At 41.3% G+C, this 26,742-nt stretch overlaps 1 protein-coding gene across 5 annotated transcripts in view; it reads right to left on the bottom strand.

The window, feature by feature from the left end:
- The window catches only part of LRRC3B (leucine rich repeat containing 3B), a 92,986-nt gene that overhangs the window by 26,653 nt on the left and 39,591 nt on the right, over window positions 1-26,742 (bottom strand). The window contains exon 1 of one of the 5 annotated variants that reach the window (XM_029940845.1): window positions 6,765-6,843. The exons of the other annotated variants lie outside the window; for them this stretch is intronic. The gene's annotated coding sequence lies outside the window, so the exon portion shown is untranslated. Of the gene's footprint in view, window positions 1-6,764; window positions 6,844-26,742 lie in introns of those variants that run through there. 5 annotated transcript variants of the gene reach the window in all.

Below are 26,742 nucleotides of genomic sequence, written 5' to 3'. Positions count from 1 at the left end.
ATCCTATTTCCAGAGTCTTCTACTCTGGAAACTCAACATTCGATGGTCACTACTTCTTCCTTATCCTGTCTAGGATGTATAGCTTATCACTTTCTCTGAGTGAGAGATTTACTTTTATGTATGACGCTGGCATACACAGGAAGAGAAGCTATGAAACACATCAAAGAGCACAGGTTGGAGAGGTAGGAGAGAATAAGACTTATGAATGAACCAAATGGGAATAGAATAAATAGACAAAGAATAGAATACGGAGCACTAAGATGTCATGACTACATCATTCAAGATGGCACCCATATCAGGTCCAAGCACTGGAGAGGACAGGGAAGGGGACAGGATGAGTTCACCTGAGCCAGGCGAGAGGCAGCGTCTGCGTGAATCCTATACCATAACTGATTCTGTTAATGGGAAATAACCTGCTTTTTTGGCAGTGTTTTTTGGTTAAGCCTAAGAACATGATATCTTTGACTTGGAATTACTAGCAATGCAGTCAGAGAGAATGCTTGCCACAAGATATGATCATAACAGAGAGTTTGGACTAAATTATTTTTTATTTTTTTATTTAAAAAATTTTTTAAGTTTAGGGGCACCTGAGTGGCTCAGTCAGTTGAGCATCCGACTTTGGCTCAGGACATGATCTCACGGTTCTTGAGTTCAAGTGCCATGTCGGACTCTATCCTGACAGCTGGAGAATGGAGCTTGCTTCGAGTTCTGTCTCCGTCTCTCTCTGCTCCTCCCCAACTCATGCTCTGTTTCTGTCCCTGTCTCTCTCTCTCTCAAAAATGAATAAACATTAATTTTTTTTAATTTTAAGTTTTTTATTTCTTTTTGAGAGAGAGGGAGAGAGGGCCCTGTACTGTCAGCACAGAGCCCGACATGGGGCTCGAACCCACAAACCTCGAGATCATGACCTGAGCTGAAATCAAGAGTCACTTAACCGACTGAACCACCCAGGTACCCCTTTGGACTAAATTATTGGCAGATCTGAACCCACTTCCCCATTGAATGGTATTAGACACTGCCTTCGACCCTACATCTGAGAGGAATAAAGAAGAAAACAGTCTGATGAATGGAGAATGATGAAACCAAGGTTGTCCTTGTCTTATAGGTGTTTCATCACTTGAACTGCCTGAGAAAATTAAGATATAGCAATAAAATAAAATAATATGTAACCATTTTTAAAAACATTTAAAAACACACACCCAGACACATAAAGTCTACATTATTTTAAAAAGGCCAGTTGCGTAACAGTATATGGTGGTGGTATAATTCCATTTGAACCAGCAAATACTTATATGGCATCAAGTACATCTGATAGTTTCACAATTACTAGCTCACTTAACATGCACAACCACCTTCTGGGAAATTTACAATTATTGTCCCTATTTTCCAGGTAATGAAGTCTTGAAGAACAGACAAGTTAACTAAGTTGCCCAAGGTCACAGAGTTAGTAAGCCATTAAATCAGGATTCGTTTAAAAAAAAATTTGTTTTTATGTTTATTTATTATTGAGACGGAGATAAACAGAGCATGAGTGGGGTATGGGCAGAGAAAGAGGGAGACACAGAATCGGAAGCAGACTCCGGGCTCCGAGCTGTCAGCACAGAGTCCGATGAGGAGCTCGAACCCACAAACCATGAGATCATGACCTGAGCCGAAGTCGGACACTTAACCGACGGAGCCACCCAGGCGCCCCTAAGCCAGGATTCTAACCAATGCAGAATCTATGTTAAACACTATATAGGGCTTTCTTTTATCATGCCTGCACCAATAGAGAACACAGAGGAGTTGATTTAAAATCTCTTTCTCATCACCAAATTGAAACTGGACCTTGACAAGAGGAAGTATAGCGACACCATCTGCATGGGTTTATCATGTGCTCTAGAAGCAGGGCCGCCATTTCAAAGCTTCCCAAAATTTTCAGGGCTCCTTCTTCTGGAAAGTGGTAGGATTGTACATCTCCTCCCTCTTTGAGGTTAGCTGTGGCCATGCGATCACTATGGTTAGTGAATTCTGGGCAGAACTTAGGTGAGTTTTGAGGCCCGCCCCCTGGCCTCCACTTCCATCTTCCAGGAATGGTAAGTAATTAGAAAAACAGATCCCCTCCCTGACCCTTAATCGACACGTGGTGTGAATGAGAAAGAGACTTTTGTCCTTTTACGCCACTGAGATCCGGGGATGATCACAGTTGCTTTTACTGTCCTTCAACAGACAAAGAAATTGAAGTTCAGAGAAGCTGCATGCCTTGTCTGTGGTCATGAACTAGTAAGACGGGAAGCACTGTGATTGGCAGAGAGTGAGGGGCAGGAAGGAAGACCAACTGTAGCAAAGTCAAGAAGGCAAAAAAAAAATCTATTTGAACATCCGCAGGTATTCCTTCCAGTGTGTGGGAACAGAGAGCCTCTGACCAGAGGAAAACTCAAGAGTTCCGAATGCCAAGTGAATAGCAGTTTCTTTTTGAACGATTAGGTATGTTTACAGGAAGTCAGGAAGAGAGCTGGAGCCAAGGACCGGAAATTGTCAGAGGAGAGACAGAAAGGTGTAAGCACGGATGCAACTTACACTATCATCAAGGTCAGAACATTAATCAAGATTTACTACAACCTGCCCAGTTCCTGATGCTGCATGGTCCTTTCAATCCCATGTAGACTGAGACTCTGACTTGACTGCATGGGAAGCAGCTGGACTGACCAGTTCCATGCAATAGACTTTCATCTTCGGTTCCTTTGCTGCCATCAGAAAATGCAAAGCCAAGGGTGTCTGGGTGGTTCACTTAATTAAGTGGGTGACTCCCGATTTTGGTTCAGGCCATGATCTCACCGTTCGTGAGTTTGAGTCCCACATCAGACTGCACTGACAGTGTGGAGCCTGCTTGGGATTCTGTGTCCCTCTCTGCCCCTCTCCTGCTCTCTCAGTCTCCCTCTCTCTCTCTCAAAACAAATAAACTAAAAAAAAGAAGATGAAAAGAAAATGCAAAGCCTTTACAGAGAGGGTTGGAACTCTCCTGACTTCGTTGTTTTTTTTTTTAAAGGGGAATTATTCATCCAGCCATGATCCTGAGTGTGATAACGAGCAAGCCACCTAATTGGCTGATTCACCAGTAGAAATGAGATGAGGCCACAGTAGACAATTCAGCAAGAAGGATCGTGAGGAAATATTGAGAGGACCAAGTCCTGTAGACTAAGGGTCAGCCTTTGTCAGACATCACCAGGCCTTCCACTCAGGAAAGAGTCTGAAGAGCCGGTGCCATGGTTTGCCGGCCAAGTGCTATAAATTAAGAAGTGGTTTATGCACAAGAAATTCTGCTACGGGAGTCTCAGGAAACGTCAGCATCCCGGAGAGGGATGGAAGTGGAAATCTAGTGAGCCTGTTCTCTTGAGCCAGGGCTTAACACACTAGTGGAAGTTGTCCTGCTTTGAGTAGGCAGTATTTCAGGGATCAAATCTGGGATTCGCTTCACTGCTTCAATAGGGTAGAGTCTCAGTCACCTGTGGGTCCACAGAGCCACTGCCCTTCCAAGTTGGATCGGGCCTTTGAAAATTCCTGATCTGCAGCATATAACACGTGGTGGGGCCCTGCCATGAACCTCTCTGCTTCCTGGAGACCCAGCTCCCTGCTATTCTTGCCAAGCCCCTTGTCCCGTCTCTAGATCTTGCTAGATCTTCTGCTCAGTCTCAGGACTTCTGGGGTCTCAGGAAATGTAATATGGAAACTGCTCATATCTGGCTTTGCCAACAATTTTGAGATTCCAGTGGGGAGTTGATGCATCCTGTATCGAGCTGGTTTTCACCATGCGTCTAGAGGTGAAATCGAACTGCTGTCCCCTTCCCAGATGGGGTATGGGAAGCCCCATATCCTCCTTAGCTTCCCTTTTGTAGATCCTGACCTTTCCTAATCTCCTCCCACTTCCAAAAGGTGCTTTTGAACTTGCAGGCCTGGGAACTAAGCATGACCAGAATATAAAACACCTCAGAATTGAATTGCTTGGGTTTAACTGGTATAAAAAAATGCAGACAGAATTGTTGTTGTGTGTCATTCTTAATACATGCTGCAGAATGCGTGTGCAGAGAAACACAGGGTGTAAATTAGGAAATCTCAGATGTTGCATTGTTTTGGGTAAACACCATGGAAAAGTGAAATAGGAAATACAGAGCTAATTGATGTAGAGGAAAGAAAAACAGCAATCTTTTGATGCTAATGTTCTGTGGGTGAATGCCTCATACAATGCGCAAGTGGGAGGGGACGCACCGTCCTGCTGGGTTAATAACAGCCCTGGTGTGACAGCCTTGATGCAGGGGACTGCATAGACGGCTAGTGATGCTTTAACGTGAACCACGTCACCACCAAAAGGAATGTTTGATTCTTCTCTAGGCTGGGGACGGTCTTTCCAGTGGCACGCGACCAGGAAACATATTTTCCTGTCTCAATGACAGGACTTCCTGGGGGTAAATAAATAGCTGTTCCCACTAGGAACAAAAACAAAAAGAAATGTTATTGTGCAGTAAACCAGGTGACAAGAAAGCAACCAAAGACGTTTTGTGCTTCAGGTGATCATGTGTGTGAGCATGGCAGGTGCGGCGCAAAGAGAAAGGAAGAGTGAAGTTGAGAGTCTGTGAGGGAGAGGGGGCAAGAACGAGACACACGTTATGTGTAGAGGGGTCCCAATACCGGGCAACGTGTCAGGGGAGGAAAATTAGTGTGAAATAAATGGGCTGGACAGAGGGGAGACGCCAGCTACACAGCTGTTGCCAAGTCCTGAGTGAGAAGGGCTTGGGGTTCACCGTATGTCTTGGCCGTACCTAAAACGGAGCTGGTTAATGGCTAAATCTGGTAAACACATTGCACATCCTCATGTATAAATGAACTATTTTGCTTATAAGTTTTTCAACTCAAGAGGCTTTGCCCATTTCAGAAACACTTTTACTCAGACCAAGTTCATCAAACCATTTGGTTGCTAATCTCCTGCCAGACCGTGATTGACACTAACGATCGTATGGTGATAAGAATGATGATTATGATTGTAGTGGCTGACATTTATTTAGCCTTTACTTTGGACTCTATGCTTTATACACATCCTATCATTCTGTTCCACGTGGCAGAGCTACCCGGAAACATGCGAGTGATTGTGGTTCTTTTACAGATGAGGAAATCAAGGCTCAGAGAAGCCTGTGTGGGGCAGGTACACAGCCTGGATTTTGACTCAGATCTGCCAATTCAAGAGCCTGAGCTCATAAACGTTATGGAATATCAACTCGTGCCAGGCAGAACTGAGGGGGCTCCTTCCTATCTCTCCCTCCTGGACTGGGAGAAAGAGTTTCGTGTGCTACAAATATGTTCTAAATATATTTAGTTTGGCTTTAGTTTTCAAATGTGTTCCCCGTTACAACTACCTATTCAATAGTATCCTTTTTAAAAACATAAAATCAACACCTACAATTGTGTTAACACAGTTTAGTGGGATCCTAAAGGATTGATGTTAGATGGCTTAAATCTAAACAAACTTCCACGAACACAAAGGAACAACAACAATAAAAGGACAAGTAAATGCCAATGAGAAGAGAAATCATATATCAATTATTTCACTTTCCAATCTTTCCCTACCGCTCTCTTGCTCCCTCAGAAGCTATTGTTTTAAAAGCCTGACCCAGACCACAATATTTAAACTGTCTTGGGTAGTATGGAAGGGACAAAAAACGCATTTGGGAGAACAAAAGAATAATTTTTCTTCTCTCTGTCCAATGGTGCCTTTGGGTTTCAGCTTCGAAAAGAAAATCTGAGGATTAATAATGAAATAGGAATGATAAAGCCATCTTTCGAATTAGCATATTTGTCTGAAATATTTGGAAATCTGTGTTTTAAGATACATCAAGATAAGTCCCCTCTCTGAGCTGAACTATATTTTGGTTCTTTTAACCATGGTGAAACAAAAGCTGTTGAGCCCCAAAGGGGAAACCAGCTACAGTTTCCTGTACCAATCCCAATGTCCCAACGGTTTCTGCATATTACCCACAGGCTCTCTGCCTTCTGTTTGGAGGTCTGAGAAGTCAGTTGCTTTGAGCAGTTCTGGGCTATAAGGTAGGGACCGCATGGTTACGAGTTGGGGTGACAGAGAAGCTTCAGGAACAACAGAAGTGCCTTACATGTGACATTTTTGGAATAATCCTTCAGCAAATGGCTAAGATATAAATCCTATTTCCTAGGCATTGGGGAATTTGCAGTCTCTGCCCATGGCATTAGGCCTCATCCAGAGAAATCCTATCAGAATCTCCTGTTATTTTATTTGTGAAAGAAGGAATGGTCAATTCCTAAGTAGATTAAAAAGGCATATATTTCAAAAGTACAACTTAATGTGATTCTTAAGCATAGAAACCTCAAGAGAATTTATGCATGCAATTTTCTTCTGCCTCACTGAATATTTGGGAATGTTCTTGAAATTTGTTGGGACAATAATCACAATTTATTGATACATTTGGATTAATATAAGAAGGAAAATCTCTGATATGGCAAGAAGCAGGAGATTCAGCTTGTTACGGAGAATTTTCCGAGGATCTCCCATCAATTTCAGTGAATACTAAAGCTCTGTGCCAAAAAAGAAGAAAAAAAATGAGCTTAATTATCGAGCACATTTTACACTTCTACCATAAAAACAACATTGTCCTCCTACCCTTGAATCTGCTAGTTACCAACTATAATTTTCAGCAAGTTACTTTATCCTCTCTGTACCTCAGTTTCTCCATCTATAAAATGGGGACATTGATTATTCCTACCTTGGGATTGGCTTATCTGCTTCCACAGTCTCTTTCTACTAATTCTCAATTTGACTCTCAGGTACGGTGGTAGAGGTAGGTGATCCAAGCCTGCAGGTGAAATGGGAGAGAATCTCATACTGGCCAAGTAACCTTTGCTCAGAACACACCTCTCTCAAAATAAAACAAATAACTTGCAATGAAATGGATCTCTGTAGCCTGTCCAGTATAACATGATCATTGCCTGTACTAATCTAGTAATGCGTCTTTAAAGTTATGCAAGTATGAACTTTCATGCTGGATTGTGACGGGTAGGTAGTAAACTGGTGTCTGGTTTCTGAATCCCAGTTTCTAAATTATTCACGATGTATGCCTCTGGGCTGGACCTTGCTTCTCTCCCATATATTTGGGAGAGGTCAAGGAAGGGGTGATTTCAAATAACGGGTCCAGCATGAGGATGCCAGGCATGACTCTGTGCCTCTTGAGTTGGGAGTGAAGAAGAGAATGAACCTTTTGAGGGGACAAGGGGGCTGTAAAACCTTCCTGGGGGGGGGGGGAGGAAAGAATGTGACAAAGGCAAACCTCCACTCTCTTGTTAGCACATAAGTCCCTGCATCCTGGGAGTCTGGACAATTCTCCACAAAATGGAATGTTCGCTTTAGTAGATGGTAATGACGTTCCTTCATTCCACAGCTATTTACTGAGGGCCCACTATGTGCCAGGCACTGAATAAGGAGCCATGAATGCAGAAATAAAGACAACAGAGGACCTTCACAACAAGGACCACAGACACCACGTAAGCAAGATGGGCACCGCCTCGTTATCTGGCCATGAGTTCCTGTGTCTAAATCTGAGTGACAACAGGTGCCATGGACAAGACGGAAGAATTTGAGTCCAGGCTCAGCAGTGTGATTCTGGGAGGATGACTTAACCTTTCTAAATTTCTGTGAATGTATTTTCAAATGGAAGCAAAAACCATATGGTCTCTAGCGTACCTTCTTTAATCTCTACCTGTTAATTATAAATGAAATGCAGAGAGAAGCTACTTTCTTGTTCTGGCAGGAAAATCTTCAGGAGGAATATCAATATAGAATGTTTAACACCGTAGATATAGGATCCTTGACAGGCTCGAGCACACAGGCATCATTTCCCAGAGGGGATTACCCACCAGCACACTTCACTGGCTACCCCCGGACTCTGAGCTGTTCAAGAACTTATCCAGTCATGCTAGCACTACACCAAATGTCTAACCAGACTGTCGCAGTGGGTATCATTCCCACTATCAGTAGAAACAGAGCGAAAAGGGTAAATAACTCTTTATAAATTGATATCAAAATGCATGAAAGATGCACCCAAATAAAAAGCTCTTGTGTTATTTTGACTCTTCGGTCAGGATAAGACACATGGAAATTGAAATTACATAACTTTTCTAAAAACTTTATTTTTGACAGAGAGAGAGAGAGAGAGAGAGAGAGAGCAAGCACGGTAGAGGCAGAGAGGAAGGACTCCCCAAGGGGGGCTCAAACCCATGAACCGCAAGATCATGACCTGAGCTGAAACCAAGAGTCAGAAGCTTAACTGACTGAGCCACCCAGGTGCCCCCCAAAGTTACATAACTTTTAAGGGAGGAGGAGGTCCTAGGACAAGCAAAAGAGCCTTTTTCCCCCCTCGAAACTCAAAACAACACTTGGGAAAACACGGTTTATTTTTGTAAATACATAAAGTCAAGAAAATGTAAATCCAAGAATTCCAGGTAGTCTGGGTTTTGTCATTTTATAGTTTCCTGGACCTTTACTTTCTTAAAAATCAACAATCGCATGGAATTAGATCCTCAAGGAGGGAATTTACCTTAAGGGCCCAACTTCCTCAGGTTCTCCTTTTTGCCTTTTACTCCTTTTTGCTCAAGCCCCCACCCCACCTGAGAAGGAAGGTAGGGAAAAGGGTGGGTGGGGCCATGAGGTCTGGGAAGGGCCCTGGGGCAGCAGGCAGCTTTGTTATGCCCGTCCTCCCCTGGCAGCAGTAATGGAGCAGCAGTAATGGCGGCACCTTCAAGATTCTTCGAAATGCAGCATCTCAGGCCCCACCCCAGATCTCCTACATAATGATCTGCACTTTCACAAGGTCCAGGTGATTTTTCTCACACTTGAAGGTTCGATTCGCTCTGCCTCAGCCTCCTCTGCAGGCTGAAGGAGGTAAGCACCTGAGCATGGCAGAGGGTGGGGTAGTGGCCCACGGAGGACATGAAGTTCAGCGACCCCCTCCTCTCTGGAATGTAGCGTTCCTTTACTTTTCCCCCATCTCCAACCCTGCATCACTCACTTTCATTCATTCATCTGCTAATTCAACAAATATTTTCGTAGGAGCCTCCTATGTGCCAGGTGTTGACCCCGCTGCATTGAGGGTAGAGCAGTGCACATGGCGGACTAGGTCCCTGCCCTCATGAAGCTTCACATGAGGGTGGAGAAGAGTGAGATGGAAGGAGGCCAACACATAAACAAACCATCTAATGCCAGGGAGTAACTATGAGTCATAATAAAGTAGGACAAGAAAAGCCTGTTGTGGCAGGATGGTGCTGTTTCAGACAGCGGGTGGGAGAAGCCTCTCTAAGGAGGTAACTGTTGAGCAGAGAACTGAGGGAGGAAACCATCTCTGAAGATAGGGAACAGTGTTCCAGGCAGAAGGAACAGCATGTGCCAAGACCCTGAGACATCTTCAACATCTTTGAGGAAGAGTGAAAAGTCTAGGTTGGCTGAAGTGAAGTGAACAGGGGTACAGTGGTACAAATAGGTTTGGAGAGGTCAGCAGGTCTTCAAAGACCATAGTTGGGGGGGGTTGGATTTTATTTTAAGCACAATGACAAGCCACTGGAGGACTGTGAGCAGAGAAGCAACACTGTCTGATTTATACATTGAACAAGATTATTCAGGGGTGGGGGGGGGCAGCGCCTGAGTGGCTCAGTCAGTTAAGTGCCTGACTTCATTTTGGCTCAGGTCATGATCTCACAGTTTGTGAGATAGAGCCCCACATGTGGCTCTGTGCTGACAGCATAGAGCCTGCTTGGGATTCTCTCTCTCTACTTCTCTCTCTGCCCCTCCTCTGCTCCGGCTCTCTTTTTCTCAAAATAAATACATAAACTGGAAAGGGGGGGATAATTACTCTGGCTGTTGTGTTCATACCAAGGCCACCAGCCATCACCTCTGCTAAAGAAGCACCTACAACACCACAGATTATCCGTCCCTAAGGGTTTGTACCCTTGTTCAAATACTTGATGACTGAGTCCAAAACTGAATGATTGAACAGTTTTGATTGCCATATTTTGGCTACCTGAAGCAAATAATCCTGTGCTATGCTGTATTCATAAAGATCTTTTCTCACCATCTATTTGGATTTTCTATAGGATAACAGACACGTTGTCAGCAGAAAGTCCACCCAAATATTCCTTCAAGATCTGAGGTGTTTAGAGAATTCTAGATTTCACTTTGTTTCTAATGGAACACCATGGAAAATACACATTTCTCTCACAGGCAGAACTTAAGAAGGACATTCATAACCCTTCCTCTTAGGAAGCTTGTCTTCCTTCCTTACTCTTAAGACTTTCATAATAACCTTTAACAGAATGTGAATTGGGTATCAGATGACCTTAGCATCATTTTTATCTCTGGTTCTATGAATCTATGATTTTGGTGAATCTTGATTGTGGTACTTTTCCTACCATTCTTCCAGAATAAGCATCAAGAACCAGCAGCATGATTAGCACGTGGTTTTAAGGGTCAGGTGCAAAATATGGCTCCTCAGACACCAACACTGACCAACAATCTCTACTTCTGCCAGATGTTCAGAGGTTTCACCAAAAACCCTCTCTTGAGCTTTTGCATGTATCTAAAACAACTTTTAAGAATCCTAATCTGGCCATGTGAGTACCTCAATTTTGGCTGGCAATGTGAATGTGTTACATGTTACCTGTATTTCTTTGTAATTATAGCATTATTGCCCTTATGTGCTCTAAATAAGCTTCACATTTTTATAGCATTGGCGCAGAGGTGCTTCCAGTGTCCCTCAGCCAACTGGCCCACTAGTCAATCTGCTCTAACTCACACATACAAGCCCCAGTCCCTCCAGAGTGGGGAAGGACCGTGGTGGACGAGCCTGTCTCCTGACATGGCAGGTCCATTACCCAACCCCAACCAGGACCAACCATTGTGATCATAGACTATTACTAGCCAAACCTCCCTCATATTTGCCTTCGTGTAGGAGCCTCTGGGAAGTGAAATCTCTGCAGCACACAGCACTGGTGGTTAAATATCCTCAAAATCAACCTATACACATCCTTGCTCCCCCAGGGGAAAATATGGCATCCTTATATAATTAATGACATTTTTATATAGTACTGTACAGTTTTCAAAGTACTTCATGCACATTCTTTTCTTTGATTGTTCAACATCCCTGTGGGGAAGTCAGACACAATTTTTATCTTCATTTTGTAGATGAGACTAATGACTCATCTTCATAACTAGTTAGTGATGGAGCTAGACTGTGAAACTTCCTGACCCCTAGACGAGTGCCCTTTCTATTCCACCGTGACACCTCACCCAAGTCCTCCTTTATGCTGTGACTCTGAGGCACAAACGTCTCCATTCTACAGGCCCATCTGGTCAGAGATGGCAGCAAAGCCTAGACTCCCATCTTCCAAAACCAGGCTTCCACACCAGTGTTCGTGGATGTGCAAAGTTTAATGATGAAATAAACCAAGAGCTGATATGGTACTGTCATATTTTATTGTGCCACCTACCTCCATTATTCCATAAAAGAAGCAACATGGTCACCACCAAAATAGAAAGCAAAACATTTTAGAATAAGAGCTAGTCTTTCCTAAGAAACAATCATTAAATCATTTTAAACCCCTCTATTTTTAAAAGATACATTTATATCTTTTATAATGTAAAATAAAAATATATAGTATATATAAGAAATACATTTATATTTCCAAATGTAGAGTTAGAAAAATGAAAATAATTTTCCTTTAGCTATGCTTTGTATATAATTAATAATTGATGCAGTTTGCCAATCTGAATATATATATGTATATCCATATATGCATATGGATATACATATACATTCAACACTGCAAGAAAAAACAATGATTTCAATTAACTTCATTTCTATCAATATTACCAACCCCCCCCCAGTTTCACATATTATTTGATAAAATTGGAAATAACAATGACTAGGGCTTCTGTACACAGTGTAGAATATTCTAGGCAATTGAAAGAAGTGGAGGATTAATTGTTTCTATGCCACCACCTTCTTTTCTGCCTCTCTCTCTCTCTGGAACTCTAGGAAGACAGTGGGTAGTTGGCATGGTGTGCATCTGGCTGAAGGTACGAAGTGCTGCTGGAAGGGGATGTAGCACCTGGAGCCCCTGCTAAGACCTGGAGCTGATGGCATGGGCCTGACTCCCAACCCTGCCAGTTGCAAATCATCTAATTGGGATTCATGAGCACTTGCATTGCAGATCTGATTTTAAGAATGACTGGCTTTGTTTACATGCTATACTTGAATGTCTGTTTTATTTTAAGAAAATCACGTAAGTTCCTACCTGTGTGGTATCTACCTACAAAGGTATCTTCTTATATGCAATAGAAATTAGATGGGAAGGACTCCAGAGGGAAGACATTCTACTAAAGTACAGAGAAAACATACATCAAAGACTAGAAAATGGGGGTGCCGAGGTGGCTCAGTCAGTTAAGTGTCTTTGGCTCAGGTCATGATTTCACGGTTCATGAATTTGAGCCCAGCATCAGGTTCTGTGCTTACAGCTCAGAGCCTCAAGACTTCTTTGGATTCTGCGTCTCTCCCTGTCTCTCTCTCTCTCTGCCTCTCACATGCCCACGCTCTATCTCTTTCTCTCAAAAACAAATAAACATTTAACAGAACTTTGAAAAAAGACCAGAAAACATTATGAGAAGGATTTCTTGGCCTTTCTGCTAGCAGTACCCCAGGGTATTTCCAATTATTTCAAAGTCAAGTCATGGAATGTCAACACAATAGCCCAGTATAAAATGATGCTAAATCCATTTTAGATTATATGATAAGCTCATGCTATTTGAGAGACAATCATGGTGAACAGGACTTGAAATATGTTGACACTCAGGTCAACCTCTTTTCTCTTCACTGAGTAAGAAAATGAGTAGGTTGTGGGTTGAAGCAGATAAGGAATGATTAGGTTTGAGCTCCTTTTTAGAAATATTCAGTTTGACGCGCTTATTCTGGGACTTTTAGGTTGTGGTCTTGTAGATATTTTATAATCCATTTAATCATCTAAAACCATTTATTATATACAGGGGACCCTTGACCAGCACAGGGGCTGGGGTACCAACCTGCCCCCCCCAGTTGAAAATTTGTATATAACTTTCATTCCTCAAAAACTTATGAATAGCTTATGGTTGACCAAAAGAACCTTTACTAAAAATATAAACAGTTGATAAACACATATTTTGTATGTTTTATGTATTATATACTTTATTGTTATGGTAAAGTAAGCTAGGGGAGAATGGTAAGAAAATAATAAGAAAAGTACATTTATAGTACTATATGGTATTTTTTGAAAAAAAATCCACGTATAAGTGGACCCATGCAGTTCAAACCCATCTTGTTCAAGGGTCAACTATATATTTAATGACTGGCAAACCCAGCTTTAAGAAAAGAACATGGGCCCTGCTTCCACAGTGAACCTACATTTTAATAGGAATAATTTCTGGGGTAACTGATAAAATGCTTCTATTCTTTGAGAAAACTTGTTTTTAAATATATAATCCATTTGGAACTTTTAAAGAGCATCCTTCTTTTTCTTTTTTAAGTAATCACTACACCCAATGTAGGGCTCAAACTCACAATCCCAAAATCGAGTCTCATGCTCTGCTGACTGAGCCAGCCAGGCACCTCATCCTCCTTTTTAAAATAAGAAAACAGGAATAGAATTCAAGTGCTGTCACATTTGCATAATTCCAACATTTTACTTTTGTTATTTTGATCTGGTTAAATTAGTCAAGAGCCTACATTTTATTTCAGTCCATTTAATTTCATCTTAATATTTTTCACATTCACGAGTAAATGTGTTTGCTTTTGTCCTGTGACAGTATGACAAAATATATTTACCAAATATTCATAATTAACCTGTTGAATTGGATAGCACAACCTTCCACAGGCTTCAGAAAGATCTCCATTAATTAACTTTGGGAGATGATGAATGTCACGGCCACCTTTCTGATAGTGCTGCTGCATCATGAATCCACAAACTACCCCAACATACACCTCTCTTGTAAAATGCGGAGTACGCTTGCTTCCAAAACTCAAGAGGTTTAAATGTTTAAATGACTACTCTTAAATCATAGAATTGACTGAGTCCAAAATTTCATCATCAGCAAACTTATTTATTTCTTTGCTATTTATTTATTATTATTTGTTACTTACAATCTCCCCGGGGCCAGAAGATTGGGTCTTCTGTAGCTTTCTAGCTTTCCAATGTGGTGCAGAATCCAGGGGTTATCTTCTAGAACATGCTACACCTGGATATCTCATTTGAGTTTAAGAAAATGACCTAAGTTCCCACCCCTATGGTATCTAACTACCTGCACAGGTATCTTCTGACATGGCATAGACATAGCAGAGGCCGAAGTGGCCAGACAGACCCAAGACAGGAAGCAAGATTGAGGTCATAGCTTTTACCCCATCCTATGTCAGGGAACAGCTCCACTGGAATCTTGTCCTCTTTGTAGGCTGGGAATCGGTGTGGAATTCGCAATTACTCACTAGTAAGTGTCTGTATCCACCCCGCAGGCATCATTGCACTATCCCATTTACTAAGACTGTCCCTAAAACCCTCCCTACACAGCTGAGGAAACTTTAATAGAAGACATTTTCATAGTACCGTGGCTCAACTGTGGTGCCATTTTTTTCCCTCCATTATCTACGTAGCTTGCAATAACCCCTTCAATATCACTCGGTTTTCATCTCACACAAAGTGTATCTAAAGCCGCAGCACTACAGTTACTGCTTAAAATGAAAACCTTAGCATAAGAGAAATAAAAAACTGCATAAGCTCCGTTTTAGATACTTCATGTTCCCAGTTTTTAAGGATTATGATTTGTACCAAAAAGAAAAGAAAGCAATCTAAGAACACTTTCGTCTTTCTTGATTTGCCATTTGTGCAAAAAAATACTGCTCACCACTGCAACGGACCTTCTTTGGGGCTATTCAAGAGCGATCTCGAAGATTCACTTTAGAGGCAACATTTACATTCTCCAAGCCAAGAACTGGAATCCCAAACGCTATGAAGTTGGGTGTGGAGTGAAACTTAAAACAGTGAGTAAACCTAGCCTGCCATTCAGCCTTCTCATCTCGTGTGCTGCCTTGCTGTTCCTCACAGTCACCTGGTATGGTCACATGGGTGAAATATGATTTAAAAATCTTGTTAAACTTCCAAAAAGTGGCCCCTACAAAAGGTACACTATGAAGTTGTTTCTGAATTAAGATGTTCAATAAAGACCCGGATGCATTCTATTCCAAATGGATTGATTTCAAAGACATGACAAGGAGGAACTGAACGTAGCAACTGAACAATGAAAATAGTAAGAAATCAGGCTGACGACTGCATGGTGTGTTGCAACCCACTTATCACCAGCTCTTTCCCTCAAAATTGCTGACCGTGATTGCTAGAACATCATATAATTAAAAGCCGTATTCCCACTGTCTTGATACGTCTTTGGCTTTGCACTTTGAAAAATCAAGCATCTTGTCTTCCAAAACACTTACTCAATTTCAAATTTAATGGTTCCATTTAAAAAGACTGGCATTGCCATATCTATGTGTATGTATATATTAGATATTTTTATATTCAATATTTTTCTTATAAATCCAAAAATACATACAGAGTGACAGTTGTTTAACCAGAAAGCAGGGTTTTTTTCAGGAGATGAACATCTCAATTACTGGACAGCAATTTATTTCAAGTCGTTGAAACCTAGAGCTGGGGGAAGGGTGTGCACAGAACACCATGTGTTGGAAAAGTCTATAAAGTGAGTTTAACAATGAACCACTGTTCCTGAAGGGGCTTTTCAATTTTCTAGCAACAAAACAGATCTGGTGTTTAAAATCCACAATGTTTATATCTTGTCGTTTCTGGGGGAGTCTTCTGTTAGGGAAGGATGTCAAGCTCAAGTTTGCAAATACAGAAGAAAGAATTCTAGGACAGAATCTGAAGACCTAGAACGTGGTCCTCGTTAAAATAATCTGCTTCACATCCCTGAATCTCAATTTCCTTTATTTCCAAGTTTTGAGCCTTTAAATATAGATAATCTTTTTGTAAGATACACGATAAAAGGACTGTGTTCACCTCTCCCAATGCAGAGTCCCCTATGATGTACTTGCCACAGGATGCAATGAACAAACCCTGAAAGAATTGAAGTATCAGAATTCTCCTTGCTCGTTCTTTATATGTACTCATAAAGATATTAATGGTTACTGAACTTTGATTATGCTCCAAGTACAACACTGAGCTCTTTATGTGAATTACTGCTTTCCATCTCCCTAATCTAATGAGGTAGTAGCTGTGATTATCTCTATTTTGTGCTTGGGGAAACTGAGACACAAAGAAGTCAAGTAACCTGCTCAAGGTGACACATTAGTAGGCCTGGGAATTCATACCCAGGCTTGTTATGTCTTTGGATAATAAAGAAACAAATAAGAAACGAATGACTTGCCTTCAGCTTTGTTAATAATATGTTTGGTTCCTGATATTTTTATAGCACTACTGGTATTTCATAGGATTCCCAGACAATCCTGGAATATCAGGGGCTTTATTTGACAGCTTAAAAGGCCCAAAGCTCCGGAAGAAGAAGTAATTTGCCCAAGGATCTAAGTGGCACTGTGAACATGAATTCAAGCCTTCAGAATACTAATATGATGACATTACCCTGTAGTGTCCACCATGACCTTCTATCAGAAAATAGGGTAAAAGGGAGGGGACAGGACTGCTAACTAAATCCCTTCAGTTATTTTAAGAAACACAGTACTAACGCGTCTCTCTATATTCTAAAAAACTTCTTCACATCTCTCACTTGTGAAAGTCAAAGTGATGAAGTGATTTCGTTTTAGAACTGAGCATTCACCAGGCAATGTACCTCCTTCCCTACACCACCCTCACTTCTCCACTGATGAAAGAAATAGACTAATTAACAGCGCCCATCAGATAAAAAACAAAAGGACAAAAAAGATAAATGATGAGAATGAGGTGCTAAGCTGATGGCAAAACTCCATCAGGAATAGAAAGGACAGGAATATTAATTCAAATCACCTAAAAAGAGAAGGCTAAGCAGCGTGGAGAGGGAGAAAGGGCATTTTATTAAGCTTGGGGAAATGTGATCACATTTGGAAGGTGCTGGAGTGGATGGGGACTTGATCCTTCTCCTGGGAGCCAGTGCGCACCCCCCTGTAACAGAACTGCACCCAAACAAACAACACTAAATGAAACTAATGGGCTTGGAAGGGCATCTGTGAGTGCATTCTACTCATGGAAAATCCAAGAAATCACCTTTTGCCAGTGACTGTATGGCTTTAAGTAAGATTCAACTTTGGGGAAAGAAAAGTAATGAAGTGTGAAATAGTTTTTTCTTCAGCATGGCAAATAGGAAATCTTTATTTTCCAAAGCACTTGGTTGCTCTCTTCAAATAAGGCCAATTTCACTAAAAGAGTAAATCTTAAAGAATAAGAATCAAGCAATTAGTGAAAGTTGGGGTTCATGGCTCTTGAGGTCATCAGGAGTAAAACAGCAAAGTCATTTCCTTATTTTGCAAATGTTGGGTTACTAACAATTTTCAGTGCACCATCAACAGTTGAGTTTTTAGATTCAACATTGTTTTGGACCTATCGTTAATTTTTGCATAAACACTGTTTTGGACCTATAATTTTCAAACAACGAAATGATGGAGACCTATCTGGGTTGCAGTTAAATCCTAAAGAAAATGGATTTGCTGTCTTTATAATCTACCTTGGGAGTGCATAGAATAGCAGAGCTTTCTTTTTCCCTCCATTGGAGAGAAACTTTGGAGAGAACTTTGTTTCAGAGGATGTGTTCTGGGAAATGACTAGACTCTTTGAATAAAGAGTAAGCAATCAGGTTTGTTAATGTTACTATGGAAGAAGGACCTTCCAAACTATGTGAGCAATTTGCTTCTTCTCATTGAAAGGAGCAAAGTAAGAAAAACGAAGGCAAAGGTGGTGTTCTAGAAGAATGTGACTGGCATGGACTGAAGTAAGATATGGTGGAAACAGTGATGGCTCAATAAGTCAGTCATCCCTCATCAGGAGCACAAGGACCCCTTTGGAACATCAGTACATCTGTGGGCCTACTATAAGATGGTCGAACTTCCTTAATATTCATTGACTGAAAAAATAACTAAGAACAGCACGCTACTCTAAATTCAGTAGTGCTTTTGAATAAATTTGCATTTGTTCATCTCAATGAATAGCATCTTTGTATATTTACCCAATGGCTGAACATGTGTGTGTGTGTGTGACATATTAATTTGTTCAATCTACAGATAATGTTTGATAAGCGTGTGGATTTGAGGACCCTTCTAAGTAATTCGTGGCTCCCCAGGATTCCTCCGCTGCCAGATGGGAACTACTAAGCCCTTTCTCTTCTCCTAAAGACTCCATGAACTAAAAATAGACTTTTAGAAGGCATTCCAGCATGTTATCCTGCAAAAATTTGCAGTCTATCTGCATTGAAAAAGAGCCAGAGTATCATACACTAAAATGGTAACAGTATTCATTGCTGGCTGGAAGAGTTGAGGGAGGTTTATTTGCTTTTCTGTATTTTCCAAATTTTCAACAGTAATTATTTATCCCCTGCGTAGTAAAAACAAACAACAAAAAAAGCCAGACAAAAACCTAACCAAAGGTCCCCAGGCCATGATATCACAAAGGCCCTCACAGTTCACTGTAAACGTAAAAACCCAGACTCTAGGGAAATGTCCCTGATAGCTACTCTCTCCTGAGGACCCATTCCTGCAAAGCACTGCGGGAAACTATGAGAATGTAAATGTTCATTCTGCAACTCTGACATATCCCACAAAAACTAGGTTTCTGGCAAGAACAACTACATCTTCATCACAAAAGAAATACTGTTCTGCTTCTGTTTGACCTGGAGGAAAATTTCACAGTCTTTAAAGGCTTCTGATACTGCCTCCCCTTAACCTCTCTAGCTTAAGGCTTAACCACGCTGTTGAGTGACCAACTCTGTCTCAGTCATGGCATTTCAAAGCCATCCTGTTTACTAGTTCTTCAAAGAGTCTAGTCATTTCCCATACTCTGGGACAAAGTTCTCTCCAATTCACTTTTGGAGGAAAAAAGAGAGCTCTGCTATTCTATGCATTCCCTAGATAGATTATAAAGACAGCAAATTCATTTTCTTTAGGATTTAACTGCAACCCAGATATCTCTCTGTCATCTAGTTATTTGAAAATTACAGGCCCAAAACCTGGTTTACGCAAAAATTAATAATAGGTCCAAAGCAATGTTGAATCTAAAAACTCAACCAATGATGGTGCACTGCAAATTGTTACTAACCCAATGATCTGCATCTACATCTACACGAGGGACTGTACAACATTGCCAAGTGTAGCGCAGACCACTATCTCAACTTCCAGTGTTCTCTTCTTCTTTGGTAAGAGATACTCAATTTTTGCTAGGTACATGACCACCTGCAATAAAAATCACATATCCAGCCTCCCTTGTAGTTAGGAGTGTTCATGTGACTAAGTTTTGGTCAAGAAGATATGAAGAGGACATGTTATGCCGTACTTCCAGAAATCCTCTAATAAGGGAGAAGGTACACCCTTTTCTTGCTACATCATACTACATGCAATGTGAATGTGATGAATAGAGTTTTTCTAGCCTTTCTGGACCAGAAGAATCAGGCTACATTCAAGGATGATAGAACAGTGAACTGAATGGGGGCTATATCCCTGAATGAATAATTTCTATAGCTCTGATTCTAGTTCTGGACGGCCTACTCTGAATCATTTCTAGGTGAGAAGATAATAAATGTTTACCTTCTTTAAGTTGCTATATTTACTGGGCATTTTTTTCAAATCTCTGTACTTGCAGCCAAACCCTATCTTGAAGGCTATATAAAATTTTGCATGACAACCAGACATTTTAAGAGAATGCAGAATTAGAATACTTAATAAACTTGTTAGGTACTATGTTCAGTAGTGAATATCAAGTGTTAGTGATTCTTAAGAATTCACTCAGATAGTTAGCAACCTTATCAAGTCTCCCAGAGGCTGAAAGACCATGGGATTGGATATTTTTTTGGTTCCTTTTTCTCAAAAGGGGGTCTTTAATAACAGTGGGGGAAAAATCACAGAGGCAACATTTCTAGAATTCAAGGAGCCCAGACATTGGTACAAAATAGTTCATTCTTAGTTTTCAATGTTGTTGCTGGCAAAAGTTATTACTGATACCTCTCTCTCCAGCCAAAATCTCTCTTTGATGAAAATGTTATAGTTGATAAATGTCTATTAAAAATAGCAATTTTAATTCTACAAACACCTAACCCATACTCTGCAAAACTGCCAAGATCATGAAAAACAATGATGAGAAACTGTCATGGACCAAAATTGATGATAAGGGTAGTGTGGATCCTGGATTGGATCCCAGAAAAGAAAAGCACCGCGGTAACATCCAACCCAAGTCTGGAGTTTGGCTGGTGGTGATGCACCAATATTATTAGAGGTTTCCTTGTGACAAAGCAGACTAATATAAGACATAAACAATAGGGGAAAGTGAGTGAGGGCATACAAAAAACTCTCTGTTCTAGCTTTACCTTTTTTGTACACCTAAAATCATTCTAAACTTTAAAATATTATTTTAAAAATGGCAAAAATCTATCGGTGGATTTGTTGCTATAATAGGTATAAAACCATGGACTTGTAGAAGGAATCCAGTAAGTGATAATATCCTTCCTTCCAAGTAAACCCTTCAACTGCTATCAACCCCTTCATTATCAGACAAATTCTGTGACATGTCCTTCTGTCGTGGCATAACTGAACAATTTATTCTCTTATTATAAGCTTATATAAATTTGAAGATGGTTATGTTTTTTCAGTTTTTCTTCATCAATTATCTATTTGTCATCAGCTTTTCCTCTTACACTTCTTTCTTCCATGAAGTCATTTTTCTTTGTGGTCTTTCTAAGTTTTACACATATGACTAAATGTCAGATTCAAGTCATACTAAGTGCTCTCACAAAGGCATCCTGACTGTAAGCTTCCTAAGGACAAAGGTCCTCCTTCTCCGTGATTCTCCTTCTTCCCCTTACACAGAGCAGGTTCTCATTATGTTTCTGTTAAATTGATTTAAATTAATGAACAAGGAGTATGGTGAAAGAACCATCTCATGATTCTTGAGTGATTTATCACCTTTGCCAAGTTTCCAGCATGATGTCAGAATTAATTACAATAGTAAACTTTTAGCTCTCTCCTATATATTTCAAAGCACCAGGTAAGACAGATTTTCCACTACATCATGAGCTACTCTTGTGAACATCAGACACCTCTGGGAGCTCCATGAACTTTTTCAAACAGCCTAGGGAAGGAAATCCTCTTTCAGTAAAATAAAATCATACCTAAGGTGTGACCAAAATTCTCACAATTGTGAAGATTTCTCACTTATTTCCAAACAGCATCTAGAAAATCCACAAATGAAGGTCTAATTTTTTTTGTTGTTGTTGTTTAATTCTGGGTCCTTTCTTGCTGAGTTAGCCTATTTTAGTGTCTGGCTATTTATTTCTTACACTACACTTTTTTCTTACACTGTATTTTTAGTTTGCTGCCTCAACTCTTTTCTATATTACTACACTCTACTCTTTTCTGAGTAGATAATGACATTTTGAAGTTCGTTGTGGTACATTAAAATAAAAGAGAACATAAAAAGAAGTCAGCCGGGAAGAAAAACATATCAGCAAGACAACACCCAGTAGTGTTTCCAGGAAGAACTTTTGGCAGAACTTAATGAGAACAAGAAGAGAACCAATGATAAGAAGAAGAAATAGTTTAAAGTGTGATAGTCAATGACAGCAAAGTGAAATTTGCTTTAGACGTTAAATGCTCACGTAAGTCATCCTTCAAATTGGGATCTGGCCTTGGAGTAGAAATGGGGCCAGCAGCGCTCTGCCCTGGAGAGCTCGAATCGTCTTGGGCAGTAGTCAGGGCTCAGTCCCTAAAAGGAGAAGCTGTTGAAGCTCTATCCTTATTCCCGTGGATCCCTTGCTGACTCGGGGGTTTTCATCCCCAGCAGCCTCCGTCCCCAAGCCCTTGCTGTAGGACGCCCCTCACGTTGCTGTGACTTGCTTTGCTTAAACCAGTGCTTCTCAAAATATGCTCCGCAAACCAGGAGCAGCAGCATCACCTGGGAACGTGTTGACACTGCAAATTCTTGAGCCCAATTGCAGACCCACTAAATCAGCAACTCTGGGGTAAGACTCAACAATCCGTATTTTAATAAGCCCTTTCGGTGATTCTGACACATGCGCCGTTTTGAGCTCCACTGACCTAAATACGTGGAAAGCGAAGTGACTGGGAGTTTATCTTTTTGGGGAGACGCAGTACCTGGCTAATGTTGACAAATGTGAGTGTATCATACCCCAGGTGCCCCGCCTCTGGTGGGGACAAGCCGCGGGTGGGACCCAACTGTCTCCGGAACTCCCCTGCAGAACTGAGCCAAAATTGCCTTCTGTGGGACTCTCCTGATAGCAAACCGTACTTGGCCTCTTTAACCTTTTATCCCTCCCTCACTGCCCTACTCCTTTACTGCTTTTTCCTAAGACCAGTACCTAGTAAATCAGTTTCTCATAAGCCTTCTTCAGCTCAGAGTCTGCTCCTAGCGAACTATACAAAAAAAATATGTCCTTCGGTGGAAAAAAAATCACCTTCATTGGTTATGACCTGGTGACCCAGCAATACATGACCAATAGCTACTAGACTCCAGGCAACTTCATGTTGTCCCTTGGAGAATGGGGACAACATGAAGAATAAGAGGCTTCCTGTCCTTAGAGAGCTTAGTGCTAGTGGGAGTCGTAGGGAGCAGACTCATGAATAGACATTGTCAGTATAACAATATTGAAATTTTCAACAGTGCTAGGAAAACATTCCCCCTCCCCAAATTCCTGAAAGAGGCAATAAGCCAAGCTAGGTGCTCAAGGGTGGATAAGGATTAGCGAGTCAGGATATGAAAAGGGAATAAAATATTCCAGACCAAACCATGGCCCAAAACATGAAAGTGAGCAACAGAGAAAACAGTTGTAATTTGGTGTCCATGTGGTGTCAAGTTCAAATGGGAAAGGGGCAGGTGATGAAGCTGGAAAAAAATGGGAAGTACGGAAGTCCAGGAAGACACGTGCATGCTTCTTCTGTAGAGGATGGGTATCTGTCAATGGCTCTTAAGCATGAGAGTAACTGTCAGAAGGGCCTCGAAAGATCCTTCTGGCTGAATTAAGGGCGGTGATTGTATCATCAGGGAGACCAAGTGAAGGGCTACGGGGATAGTTCAAGCAAGACATACCAGGGGCCTGAGCTAGAGGAGGTTATGTCACATGTGCGATATTTAGGGGGTGAAATTGGCAAGCTTTTGACTGCATAGATGTACTGAATGACAGGGAAGAACAAGGCAAGGACAAACCCAGGTTTCTGGCTTACGTGATGCAGTTAACTTAGAGTCATGATCATTTCCATTTTGTCAGTTCAGAATGAGGATTAAAACAGTCCTGCTGAGAACTGCTCCCCCACCTTAGGAAAACAAGACACAACTAATATTCTAAATCAACACAGTTGACGGAAAACTTCATCGGTGCCGACAGACACAAGACGGCTCTGATTAGCACAGATACAGAATTGCCTAATCAACAAAAACACCAGGCACAATTAATACACAGGTCCTTTCAGTTAAATGCAATTTAGGCATGATTACTTAAATGGAGAGTTTATGAAATTATCCAGTATTTCTTAAGTAATTAATAAAACTCTAAGTCTTGAGAGAATTAGACATAGAGCCATGCACACGTTGCTAGAGAACAAACAGTAAAGTGAAGATGTAGGTGTGTGTGTGTTGGGGTGCAGGGAGCAAATTCATAGTCACTGTGGGCTGTCAGCAAGGCAAACTGCAAAACCTGTAAAATGAATCCCTCAGATTACTATTTGGACAGAAGCAAGCACAATACCTGACTCTAGTACATAAATATTACCATTAAATGTTCCCCTTTTCTCAAAGCCAGAGCGTGCTGCCTGCAAAAAGGGAGGTGTTTATGGAAATGACTTGGAATAGGTTTTACTGGTGCCTACAGTGCAACCCAGTCCAGCTCCGTCCTCTTGCACAGGATGCACTGGGAACAAAAGTGACCGAATGGCAAAGCCAGTACAAGAACTCGGCTCGCCTTCTGTCCAAGTGTTCGATCTCTTACAACGGCCCCCTGAGTAATACACATGCGCATATTCCTTCCTTTCTGCTCTCTTTGACTTCAACTCCTTGGTATCCAAAATGAAGAGAAATAACAATAGGAAAGACCAGTGTCAGACTTTCCTAAGAATAATGGAGATGTCAATTGGCCTCATCATCCCAACATCAATCTGAGAATAGTCGTCCTTTAATGAAGCGTCTGGGTCAGGGAGAGCGTGAGGCAATGGTGGGAATCAAGTGAAAGTCCTAAAACCAAAACAGTTGCATTCTTTCCAAGAAACGTATAGGCAAAGATCCCAATCCCACTTTGAATAAGCAGAGATATCTGTCTGTCTGTCTGTCTTAAGGTAAGCAGAAGACAGTCAGCATGGACAATGCCGCAGCCACAACAGAGTTGAGAAGCCACACAGCACAGAGATTTCAGAGGGGCTGAGGCTGCCAGAGTCATAGGAGAAAGTTAGGGGTGAAGGGGGGCCTTTTAAGGAGACACAGTGGCAGAAACTACATATTACTAAGTACTAATGCATTTCACCCTTTCAATGATCGGCGCTCTGGTACGTGGGTCAAATGAGTATCAGTCCTGGCAAACAAGAATATTTTTCTTTTATTAAACCCTCTAAATCCCCAAATGTGAAGCTCAGGTAGCATATGGCAGAGTTGAAGGACAGTAATGAATTGAATTAACTATAATGATTAAGGGGGAAAAAGATAAGGCAGGGTGGCTTTAAGAGCTGGAAGAAATGACTTAAATTCTCTAACTCAAGGGAAGGATGAAGAAGGGCTTTGACGAAAAGATCTGAAATGCGTATTCCTTTAAAGGTGACGTTAATGTGACTGGTTTTCTGGGATAGATAAGGGAATGCTGGAGTGATAGGTTAAGGACAGCAGCATTTCTCAAAGGAGCTTCAGGATCCTCAGATAATTACTAGAAGTTTCTGAGGGGTCACAGAGATCAGAACCTATAACCCTGAGAACACAGTTATTTGAGCAAGATGAGTAATCTCTATACATTCCAGAACTTCCTGTACCTTCCTCACCTTCCAGGCTTTAAAAGACACGGAAATGTCAGAGGCTGATTTGGGCTTTGTTCTTGAGCTGCAGGACTCTATGAACATCAGGACATACAGTGTGAGAAACTGAATGCAGCTAAATCAACCAACTTCCAACTCGGACATATTTGGCAGGAGACGTGTGACCACTGTCACAAATGCTACAGCATCAGTATGACTGCAAAGAACGAGGAAAGCATAAGTGTTTACAAACTTGGCCTGACAATTCACAACACATCCATTCAATACAATGGTATGCAGTCATTAATTGTAAAGACATTGTAATCATGTTTTTTAAAATGTTTTTTGATGTTTTATTTATTTTTGAGAGAGAGAGAGAAACAGCATGAGCAGGGGAGGGTCAGAGAGAGAAGGAGACACAGAATCTGAAGACAGGCTCCAGGCTCTGAACTAGCTGTCAGCACAGAGTGTGATGCGGGGCTTGAACCCACTAACCGCAAGATCATGACCTGAGCCGAAGCCGGACGCTCAACCAACTGAGCCACCCAGGTGCCCACATAATCATGTTTTTTTAACATGTGTAATGAAAAGGGAGAATATAAAATTACCTGTACAGTATGATTGGAACTAACAACAACAGACACCTAAAGTCATAAAACCCCCTAAAATATTAACAATATTTGGATGTGGGGGTTGAGATTTTGAGTGGCATTTCTTCATCCTCTGAGCTGTCAGCATAGAGCCTGATGCAGGGCTCAAACCCACGAACCGTGAGATCATGACCTGAGCTGAAGTCAGATGCCCAACTGAATGAACCAGCCAGGCGCCCCTATAACACTTTCTTTGTATTCTCCTCTCAGCAGACCTTACCTTAAACAAAGGTGTGTGTGTGTGTGTGTGTGTGTGTGTGTGTGTGTGTAGTGTGGGAGTTTCTCTTAAAGATGCACACACTTTAGGGATGGCAGTTCTATGGACTGGTTTGAAAGGCATTCCTAATTCAGTCAGGGTGTTTTTGAAATTGTTCAAATGTCTAACACAAATTATTGCAGCTCGTAGGGTCCCACATGGATTAACAGTAAGTCAAAGATAAAATTATCTCAAAATTAACTTTGTCTTAACAAGTTTTATTATTTTTTGAAGAAATGTGTGATAGTCCGCACAACACATTGGTATAGTCGCCACCACAACCTGAGGTAGAAACTATTATCACTCCATGTAAGGACAAGGCAGAGGCTTAGGCAAGATGAGTAACTCACTCAGGGCCAAGCAGCTAGGAAAGGAAAAAATCAGGATCTGAACTGAGTGCTCTCTGACCTCAAGGTCTGGATCTTTGACTGTATCCCCTATTTTCTGTATTTTTTAACCCCAGAAACACAAACCTAGATACCTTGGAAGCCAGTGGTCCTCACGGACCATCTTTCTTGGTACGTGTTTGCTCTAGAACAATACCAGAGAAAGCAAGCTATGTTCAGGA

Source organism: Suricata suricatta, chromosome 5, assembly GCF_006229205.1.
Source record: "Suricata suricatta isolate VVHF042 chromosome 5, meerkat_22Aug2017_6uvM2_HiC, whole genome shotgun sequence".
Taxonomy (NCBI): domain Eukaryota; kingdom Metazoa; phylum Chordata; class Mammalia; order Carnivora; family Herpestidae; genus Suricata; species Suricata suricatta.
The sequence above is the reverse complement of the archived record's forward strand: the minus strand, read 5'-3'. Positions and strand labels throughout refer to the sequence as shown.